Genomic DNA, 11,842 nt, shown 5'->3' with positions numbered 1-11,842 from the left:
CATTCACAGTAAAATGGTAGTCAGTGTGATAGGCACAGAATTATTGCAGGGAAGAAAATTCCAGTCTGTACTGTCTTCCATCCAGTTGATTTAGAGCAGGGGAAAAGACACGGGGTAGTGCAGTGTAGTACCATAATTATTAGCAAAGATTAACAGTTATTGCAATTTACTTTCTCCCATGATTTTTGACTTTGAGGTTTGTGTGAATAAATATCAAGTTGTTAATTCTCCTTCGGTTAAATCTGGATGGAAGCTGTGGCCGCATACACATTACACAGTCTCCATGCTGAGCTATCATTTTCCAGTGGATGTTCTAACAAAAAACATTTGCTGAAAGTCAGCTTTTAAAGTGAAAAATTATTGAATATTCAAAGCGTTTTAGAACTGCATGTGAAAATTCTGTCAAGATAAACTAATTCTGAAAATCATAATCACCTTATTAGGTCCCTATAATGACCTTATTAGGTCACATTATTGCTATTTAACAAATAAAACATGATAGTACTACTTGCTAAGTGAAGCTTTCATTGCAGTATAAAATATGACACGTTCATGCTTTCACATGATAAGAATAGTGTAAGGCAAGAGTTAAGCTTTGGATGGTGATGAGGAGATGGAGCAAAGAGAAACAGATGACTTAAACCAATAAATAGAATAAACTAGAAAAGAAAAAATATGTTAATCTTATCAAATTATATAGCTTGGTCATGACAATATGATTGGTGCATAACCACACTAGCTTTCAGTTTTGTCTTTTACATGCTACATGTGGAAAACCCGCTAAGTAATGGGTAAAGAAAATGAGTTATGAATTTTAGATGATATTAATCAAGTAAGTTTGAGCAATGAATATTGTTTAAAGCAATCACATCTTGTTTTCTGGATTAATTGTAAAGACAAACTTAAATGGAACTGTGTCAAGTTGTTCTACCTATTACTTGCTCATATCTAGTTAACATTTACCAGCTATGATATTCTTTCAAAGTAGAAGGTATACAAACACTTGAAAAATTGTTAAAGCTCTAAAAATTCTTACAGCTTCTCTGATTTTGAATATCTATGCCCAATCATTTCTACCCTTACTTTTCCACAAGGTGTTTCTTCTATTTTTTTCCTTTCTGACATTTTATACACCTAAGCACTGAAAAAAAAAAATGTTTACTGGGAAATTAAAATGTTGTACATATAAAGATTATTGACTTTAGCCCAGAGAAGCAAGCCCATTCAAAATTAAGACCGTAAGTTGATGTTTGCCCAATGTAACTGTACTTTTCAGAACAGAAACCGTAAACAGGAGTGATTTCCCAAACTTTATTAGTCTTGCAGAGAATAGAATTCAAATAGGGTGAATCAAGCACAAAGTTGCATATTTCCCTTAATTTATTTCAGGTTTTCTGTATCTGTCAATCTTTGCATTATTTGAAGAGTAATTGAATTTATGGATGATTTTAAACCATGTGTTTAAAAAACAGCATGTCTGCAATGATGTTATTAGCTTCGGTAAATGTAGATAATTCTTCATGTCAAAGACAATTAACACATATCCTGTGGTCTTAATTATGAGGTTCAAGGAAATTCCACCCAGAAGAAATTTTAGTAAAGCCTTATGTAAAGTTACAGGCCCCTGCCCTACAATTAAAAGGGGAAGGTAATGGACCCCCAACTTTTTTCCGTGATTGACTATAAACTTGGCTCAAGGGACTGTTCTCAGAGGATAGGGTTAAAGCAGTCAAGAAAAAAAAGAGTTTAAGTTGTGAATGTGTCTACATTCCTCAGTTACTTTTCTCAAAAAAAACAACTTAAAAATAAAAGTAGGTAATGTCACAGTAAGTCTTACACAGGAAGAACATGCAAGAGAGGCACTAGTAGGCATGTTCGTACTTGGAGTATGTGAAAAGTCTCTTCTTTCTGTGTGTTGCACATGTAGGTAAGTCACTTTATATACCTGTTCCAGAATAAGCAGTCAATTTCTCATAAGCCTTTGAAAAAAATTAAATCATTAACTGACATAAAAAAAGAGAACAATTATAATGTCTCTTCTGTGGCTAATATTTTTGTTAGCCCATTGGCAATAATTAATCACTAAGTGTGCACAGAAGAAATCTTAACAATTGAATCTTAACCTTTTAAGTCAAGAACTGAGGTGGGCTCTTACCAGGCTTTTTTTCTGTTGTGGAGAAACTGTGCTCTAAGCCATGGCAGGATACTACCAGTTGCAGGAGCTGAATTCTACTCCAGAGCAGGGTTATGCTCTGCATTCTTTGCCTGATGTTAGAAACCTAACCTAGAAAATGCCATGCTGGTGACCCTGGCCAACGTGGAAGAGCCGAATATCAGACAGGGTAACCACAATAATTTTCAGTTTGAATTAGTTTATAGTGTGAAGGGACATGAGGTCACGAGATTTGGAGAAAGGTTTAGGTATTCACAAGGAAAGAGAAATTGATTGTGCTTGAGTTTTGGGCTAGGATTTGCCCAAGAAAGCCATAAAGGAGAAAGAACATGGGATGTGACAAATAACTGGGAACGTAATGGAATAACCAAGAAAAATGACAAAACAAAGGGAGAATGCAGCGGTGAAACACGTCTACTTTTGTGCATAGTTAATCTCTGGAAGCAAGTCAGGGATGTCCACTGGCACCCACATAATCTTGTTCCCATGCGCTGCTCTGCCCATGACTAATTCCTATTGCTTTTCCAAGAGCCACTAGCAGCCTGGTCAGCTTCTTTCTTTTTGGGTCCATGCAGACTCTTCCCTTCTCCCTTTGGGATATCTCTGTGTCTTTGCCAGACTGATCACTGATGATCAAGCCTGAAAGTGCAGGGCAGGACAGGGACATTGGAGAGATCAGGAGCAGAGTTGCTCAGAGCTTATTCAGATGTCTCTTCCAGTCCTGTACATATGCTGGTTGCTTCTTAAGAGGGGAAAGTCCGGTACCTGGTTCCTGAGTAGCTGTCACTGATTGCTTTACCCAGAAGGCAAGGAGGAGGGCAAACAGCAACTATTAGGTGTGCATTCAAGAGGGAAACCTATGTCTGAGGAGAAACTCTGTGATCCACAGTGGAGTTAATGCTGTCTAGATTTAGGAGCCTCCAGAGTTAGGCTGTGCTCAAGGGCGGGATTTCTCAGTCTCTGACTGAGACATGAGACAGCTAAAATCTCCCTAATTTCTGTTCTGAAAACCAGACAACCTTCATCTTGATATTCACTGAATCATACAGTGGATTTCACTTTTTGCAAGAAAAGAGGAGAAAACAAGGAAAAGTGTTATTACTTAATTACGAGGGAGAAGAGAGAAGTTCCAAGAAGCTCAAGGGTTTAAGAACCAGAGTTTGGCTTCACATCTTGAAGGTAGCAGGGATTTCAGTAAAAAGGAGTGGAATCTGTTGAAGGAAAGGTTACTAGTCACTTTAATGAGGGCAGTAGAGAGGACAGAAGCTAGATCAACATACTATCAATGCTAATGCCTCGTGCAAGTTTAGTGGTCCTCCAGGAATACGTTTCTACCCTGCAGATTTTTTCTTTGGACACAGCCCAAAGGTGAGCTCAGCTCTTCATACCATAAAAGGGTAAACCCTTCACTGGATGATTAGTTTTACACCCATATCCTTGGGAAAAAAAAAAAGGAAAAAAGAAAAGAAAAAATAAGGGAAAGCTTGTGGTTTCAGGGGAATGAATTTTATGCTTTAATGGCATTGAAAGTAAAGCAGCAGCTTTCAATACTTTCAATACTTAAATAAGGAAATGAAACAAACAAAAAGAAAGGCAATATCAACTTTCACTGAAAAATTGTACAGGTTAGATGTTTTCCCCTTGTTAATTTTTTCTAACCTAATTGCATGTGTTACGCTTAATGTACCCAATTTATTGGTATGAATCTCCCTCTTGAAAAATTCATGGCTTTTATAAGCACAATAGTGTTTGTACTTCTCAATTTGGCCCACAGCACTGCACGCACATAGTTGCCTAAGGCTCACCTTACAAATCTAGCCTGCTAACTGCCAGCCACCTTCTACAGGTTTTCTGCTGTGTCAGTGGCACTTACAAGTAAAAATTGTAAGGAGGAAAAAAAATGGGGCTATCAGCTAGCTGTGCCATTCCCTACAAAACAATTGCAACAAACTACATGAGTAGAGCAGTGGAAATATATTTATGGTTTATTTTGGGTAGATCCACTTTTTTTTTCAAATGAATGCATATTGCTGTGAAATCTCTGTGTAGAGGTGTTAGAAAAGTGAACAGAAAGAACAGCAAATAGGAAATTTGCTGGGCCATGTAGACTCTCTTTCATATGCACTCTTTTTAAGAGCTTTGCTTGCACATACTTCATCATCAGGATTTGTGCTAAGAATGTACACTCTTTAAAGACTAGTTGCTAGTGAAGGCACAAAGTCACTCTTAAAATCTATTAGTTTTGTTTGTGCTGAAAGCATATAGTTGCCATTCAGGTACAATGCTCCATTTGTATAGCTTTCAGCAAATGTGCTATCACGTAGTTAGCATAATGATTAAGGGCACTTTGAGAAACTTACCACCTTTGCTTGTAGAGAGAGGGTACCTTGACTTATAAAAACTCAAGTGGTACACTTAATAAATTTATCATTTGCTAGATGCGTCCGTCCGTAGATGTTTTATTTATAATTCATTGTTATTAGAACATTTCTAAAGTGAATGCTTGAGTTAACCCTTAGCTCTCTCTAAACTCTATTTTGAAGTACACAGTGGTGAAATAGCAGAGAGCACAGCTCAAAGAATCATTCTGTTGCTATGAGAGGAGAATGTTTGAGTGGAGAGTGTAATTTTGAAAACCAAGATCTTAATGTGAAAGGTGAAGTATTACGTTATCTCAGGTGCTTTGAAAAACACTTTCTTGCAACTGAACGGAACAAGAAATGAAGTCCTTGCTCTGAACCTTGCTTTAGATCACAATGGTTAGTTCCACACAAACTAATCTCCCATTTCCCATGTTTAACGTAAGCACTAACAAATTAATCTCCTAATAAATACAAATATTCTGGCAATAAACAGACCAGAATCACTGAAGGAGTGATTTCTGTGGTCACATTTAGCTACAGAAAAACTTTAAATGCAAAAGAGAAAGGAAGTATCTTTTTTCAAAGAGATTTGAAGGCTGGGATGCAATAAAGAACTGATGAGCTCAAAATGGTTTACCTTCGAGACTCAAGGACATTTGGTCAATTATCAATCAAATAATATCTCTTTTGTAGTGATTGGAAAATGATCTCCCCTTGAATAACCAAAGTAGCTACAGAAGCTTCTGTGATTCAGGCATGGTCAAAACTTAAACGCTGATTTTCTTTGAAATTTTTTATTATGTGTCAAGCTTTCAAATAGAAGGCAGCATGCTACATATGTGCTGACAACCAAACAACGCATTTTTCACAGAAATAGATGGCTGGTAGTCTCCCTGTGTCTAAATATCAGTCAGAGCAAAGGCAGGTTAAGCACTGGTAATGACTGTGGGTGTCTTGTGCATATCTCAAATTAACAATGACAGAGGCAGTATAAAAACAATTTATGAACCACAGTCCTCTTGGGAACTACATTTCAAGCCATAATTTCATCTAAACTGTTTATCGGCTGCTTTTATTTAATGTATGAAGTGTCAAAAATTTTCTTTGACATTAGGCTTGTTATTGTCTTTTGATTTATGTATTAAAGCAAAACTTAGTAAATACAAAGATTGCTTAGTGGTTTTGTGTTTGAAAAAAATATGGGAAACATTTGCTACAGTGGTAAAATCATTCATACAGTAGTTAAAAATTAAGAAATCAGTCATGATTTTTTAAATCTTCAATAGCTTAGGACAGAGAAGATGTGAACTATAAAATGTTTTACCGGACAAGGTCCCTCTTGAAAATAGAAATGTTTGTGCTGGGAACATCCAGGACCATATACATGCAAACAAATAGCTGGACATGGCTTTCAGAGCTGGGAATGCAAAACATTCCTCTGTATGTGTGTATGAAGACATAAACCCAAGTACCCAAAAATGCCTGGGTGGATCTCTGCATTTAGCATTTATTTAACCTGACCAGTGACTATCTGCAGTCTCTTATCTGTGAGTTTTGATTTTAATAGCCACTGGAACATACCCACAGTGTGAAAAAGTCTTGGGATGAAATATTTTGAAACCACACAGAAACCCGTCAGTGAGTACTTGAGCTTCATCCATCTCCCATTCCAGGAAAGTGCAGGTGGCAGAGACATCAGAGAGGTGGTCCAGTCTTCTGATTGGGAATAGGTAAGGGGAAAGCAGTCCCAATGTCAGCAGATGATCATTGCACGAAAAGTGTAGGTGGCAGCCTTGGATAGCAAAGTGTGGTGACAGCCGGGGAGGCAGAGCACTGAACCAGCACAAAACCCTTCAGAGTCAGTCTATTTTTTCCAAAGAAAACAAGTCAAACCAGCTTGTAATCCCAACTATAAGCCAAACTCCTATGTATGGTATTTCCATATAGATGCATTTTTATTAGGCATTTACTGTGATTGCCCTTGAAGTCTGGTACATAAAGAAGCTTTAGAATTTGACAATTGAATATATGAAATATCAAATATGGATCTGGAGGGGGAAACTCTCTCAGTGCCCCCTTCTTTCACAATGCTTAGCAGAAGCTTAGGCACTTTGCCTCCATCAGATACATTCCTGTGGAGGATGGGGGACACTCATCCTGAACATATGAAGGGAACAACCTGCTACAGCTCTCCATAAACAAAGACAAAAGAGTCTAGGACACTTCATCTTGGGGTGATAGGGGAAGAGTGGGGAAGGAGTTAACCGTTGTCAAGTCCATCATCATGTGGTATGGGCATTTTGGCCAGTGATTCACCAAGTGTTTTCCTGGAACTGGCTGGAGAACTCCCGCACATAGAAAGATGATGTAGGACAATGGGTTCACACAATACAGAAAAGTCAGACTTTAATGGAGGAGAGGAACTCAAGCATTCGGAAAATCTGGTACTACATGTTCAGCCCATCTTTCTTTGAATATTGAAGCACCTGTTTTCTATGTTCCTTTTGACTAAGAGTTTTTTACCTTGGCATGCTTTTCTTACAGATGTATAATCCACATGTACAAGTAAAGAAGTGTAAAGAACAGTCAAACAGTGGAGGACTTGGTTTTAGTACCACCTGTAATCGTTATGAGTAAAGTTCATAAAACACCAGCAGGACTGATATTTAACACTTATGCAAACTGGGATGTAAGGGGAAAATTACGGTCAGCTGTCTGATATTAATGTACTTACACAGAATTTACTTGGTTTTTATTTTCGCATTCTGGCTACAGGGTGTATCTTATATCAAGTGGAGGAAGCCTGCATTTAGCAACCTACTTAGCTTGTCTTGGTTTTTGAACCTCCTGCATGTAAAAAGAACTACAGTGTTGATCCAGAGAGTGTATTTATTATGCAACTAACATATGCAAATTATTTCATTAACAGAATATCTTTAAAGTCGACACACGTTTTGTCATTTCATACTGTAGATTTACTGGTCTTCAGCCTACATGGAATTACATCTGAATATTTGCTTGTTGTCACCCTTTAAAACATGAGTGATTTTAGGCTCAGACTCCCTCTGAGCAGATCTCTGAGAGGATTCATAGGTAGAAGAACTGCTAATCAGTAGTTAGCAGCTGCAATAGACTGTGAATGCAAGTAAGTTTTAATTACATTTTATGCTTACCTTGCATGTCTCTCAACTTATCTCTGTTCTTTTATTTGAGAAGGAAGGTTCTCTGGGAACTGGGGGATATTCACTTACACCCTGTGAATGGAACTGGTTTAAAAACTCATAAAGTCTGATGGGTTTGTGCAACTCTTACAGCCCTCTACCCTGTAAAAGCACATTTTTAATGAATTTGTTAAATCCAGCAGGTTGTGTTCATTTAGAAGAGGAGAAACCCACTAAACCACAGTAACACCAATTCAATTTCATTTACTTAATAGGAAATGAAAGTCGTGACAAATAGGTGTTGAACTTTTTTTTTTTAAAGATGCATAAAGTCTACCTTTCCACATGGCTTTTAGGGTCTTTCTAGATGGTTTAGTTCTTTTTCAGAAGTAGGGACTAAATGCGAGAGGCTTTTGCAATCCAAAGAGACTTAGAATGTAAAGGATAGAGGTTGTAGTTGTATTTGGGAAATTTCTCTTTTCTCCTTTCCATAGATTCCACAGCTCTATACTGCAATTGCAAGGAGGCTTCTCTTGAGGTATTTATCACTATTATTCTCTTAACCCAAGCCTGTCAGGAAGAAAACTCAACAAATCCCAAACCATATTGAAGACAGAGAAGTGATTTGCCAGTTGAAGGAAAAGATTTCTTTTTCTTCATAAAGAAAAAGATGTTTCACACTAAAATTTCTTTATACTAAACATTACCATATATAAATCGACATTAGGGTCCTTTACATAGTGCTCTAGCTGGGTGCATGCATTAAAGGGATGTAAATCTCTAGAAAATATATGTTGAGTCCTAACTTTTCATGAAGATTTTCAGGAGAATTTAATCTAGCAGACATAATAATGTGTCTAGGGCTGGTCTCATAATACCTGTATAAAGCATTCATACTTGAAAATATTGGATATGACTTCTCATCTTTCAAGTCTTCATATTTTAAAAATAGATTTGTTAAAACTGATCAACCTACAAAAAACATCCTAAACTGAATCAGTACTTCTGGGCCTTAAATCTGGTAAAACTGCAGTTGTGAAGTGTTGCTGATGAGTGCACACACACATAATTGTATTTGGTACATGTTATGAATGACAGAAGTGAGAAAAAACACTCCTTACTCTTCAGTATTTAATGATCTCTGATGTAATGTAGGATTTTTTAAAAAATCAAAGATCTGTGAATAATCGTCTTTGGCAAGCATACTGCTTCAGGCAGGAGCCTGCAGTACAAATGGAAAATTATGGCATCAGGCTTTTATCAGCAAATTAAAAGCACAGTATTAAGTACCTAAGTCACAATCATGTATTGTCTTTAAGAGGAAGGTATATGACATGGAATATCTTTTTGATGAATTTGGAAAGATTACTCTTTTCTGTTGAAGAAATATATTTTACAGGATTTTATAAAACATAGCTAGAGAATATAAATTGAAACAATGAGCTGAAATCAAATGAGCAAATTCTTTGGGGAAATTACTCAGTACACCATTAAATAGAGATACTAAATCATAAACAACTTACAAGTAAAAATTTTTATAGATGAAAAATTTTACTTTGCAAAATCCTTACTTGTGTGTTTGACAAGTTTAATAGAAAAATAAACATTTTTCTGACTTTCTGTGAAAAAGTAAGAAAATCTTTTATTTTATAAAAACCCAAAACCTCTACAAGCTCTTTTGTGAAAAGCTCCTAAATTCACTACAGTTTTGTCCATCTTCAAATTTTCAAATTCGTGGAAATCCACAGGCTAGCAAAATAGTCTGTTACTAAGTTCAGAATTAATGAAATGGATTTATTAGTTCCTTAATTTTGCTGTGGAGTTTTTATCCTTTCATCAACGCCCTTTATGTAAGTAGTCACTCAAAGTTGTGTCTTTTCCATCTTGTCACCATCAAACCAGCAAAAGGACCAGAAAGCTGAACTGCTGCAGCTCAGTGTGTGATCTTAATGTGTCTGCAAACAACAAGAAGAGAAACACAGTTTTCTCCAGAGTACTGTTTGGCGTTGAAGTGATTTAGGTCTGGAAAATCAATCTGTTCATCCTTCTGGACAATTTCTGAAACAAATATTTAGCAAGATTTATAGTGTTGTACATATGCAGGTCAAAGGATTCTACTGGAAGGCAGATTTTTGTAATACCATATAATCAACTACTCAATAAGATGTTTTATTGTTTTGGAGGTTTTTTTCTGTGTAATAAATGCAATTCTGCAACATGTTTTAGGGTCATATAAATATAACGAATCATTCAACTTTTCATTTCTTCTGTAACTAGATGATTTTATATTATCCTGTTTATAGAATAGATACGAAAACACTGAAGGCCTTTAGATGAAAGCAAACAAACAAAAAGCTAAATGAAACACCTCCACTTACATGAACTTTAATTACTGAAATTTCATTTTCATCTTAGTCATTTGAACCCATTAAAGTGTAGACTTTTCAGAAATGCTTCAATAACAGAAGTTCAGCTGAAATGCTAGCACATAAATATAATGTGAAAAGAAGTTTAAGAATGAAAATCATTTATGTAATTTTTAACATGTTAAGTCTATTTGCTTGTTGTTAACAGTACTCTTAGTTTACTCCAGTCACATAGACTAGAAATACTGTTGCACAGCGGAATGCTGCAGCACACTTCCTCTCAACCATCATCTGAAAGCCTTTACACTTGTTCATGAGATGAGAGAAAATAGATAAATGCACATGTATGTAGCCAGAAGAGCGTGGGCAAAGAGTGCTGGCTACCGTGATGCACGCTGGTGTTGGTGAACCTGTATCTGGAGGAGTGTGAAGTTTTTGGTTGTCACTGTGAAGACTGAGAACGTAGCTGGAGACTGACATCCTGCCAGGTGTGAGGAGTTGCACACGGAAGACTTCGAGGCTTTAATTTTAAAATGCAAGTGATTAATGAGGCTCAGAGCAACCTTAGTGGCTTGGGCAAGCAGGAACCATGAAGTTAGGTATGAGCTTACACAAACAAGCAAAGGCCCAAACAGTTTATTGTCCTTATTGAGGGCAATGAGGGGTTTGATCTTTTCTGGTTTGGCTTATACTGCTCACTTGCAGCCTTCTCAGGTAAGTATTTTGGCTGTTGTGAAGCAAAGAGGAGGAAGCAGGTGAGCTTGGATGAGCTTGTGTGTACCGAGGCACCATGAGGACATGTGCAGCCCTAAGCAGAGACCCCCAGCCCACTGATGGCACCCTTTGCAGCAACAGAAGCAACAGAAAGTCTGCGTGTATAGCAATTTGACATTATTTTTCAAAACACAAACTCAGGACACCTTTGCATCAGTAAATTTTAGGGCTGTGAAGCACTCAAGTGCGTTCAACTTCCTCTTATCAGCTCTATGGGGAGTGGGAATATCCCACACATGGAATCTAGTTTTGAAAGCTCTCAAAGGTATCCCCATCCCTGCTGTGGTTGTCCCTGTCTCTCCCCGCAAGGAAAAACAGCAGCATGGCACTGGCAATTCTCCTCCACCGCCCCTGACTTTGGTGCTAAAGCATTCTTGCCTTGCAATGGATGGTGCATCTCAGGCACAGGCTCAGATTTGACAGAGACATGGGCTCATAATGTCTAACAAGAATCTTACAGGAGCAGAAGGGAGAGCAAATACTTTGTAACTGGGCAGTATTGTGAACAAATATTTAATTGCTATGAGTAACTTTTCTATTAATTTACAGAAAACTTTTCATGTAGCTATAAATTGAATTGTGCTCAGAATTTCAAAGGTAAAATATGTGGCAGTATAATGAATAGAAGAGACAATCCTGGCAAAATTAGGATATATCTGCATCCAGACTTCTCCATTCTCTGCATTTTGATAACAGCAGAAAAACCAGTCAGGGACCAAGACACCAGCACACAGAAGCAGCATGAAAATGTCTGCTATAGTTACAGTTATAGTTATAGTGGGCCAAAAGTTAGTTTTGAAGCCAGCAAAAATAACTATTTTGTTTGATCAACTCTTTAAAGCATTTAGAACATGCTGCATTGAAGCAAGTTTATTATCCCTGCTCTGAACCCAGTGTTTTAGCATAAAAAAATTAAAATTAAAATAAAATAAAGGAACAAAAGATGTAAAATTTATTTGAAGAAACAATGGGCTTTATACACAATGTTTGAAACTCTTGTTAACC

Source organism: Pipra filicauda, unplaced genomic scaffold (genome assembly GCF_003945595.2).
Source record: "Pipra filicauda isolate LSUMZ 115617 unplaced genomic scaffold, ASM394559v2 scaffold798_size81556_pilon, whole genome shotgun sequence".
In the NCBI taxonomy this organism is placed as follows: domain Eukaryota; kingdom Metazoa; phylum Chordata; class Aves; order Passeriformes; family Pipridae; genus Pipra; species Pipra filicauda.
This window is presented reverse-complemented; position numbering follows the sequence as displayed.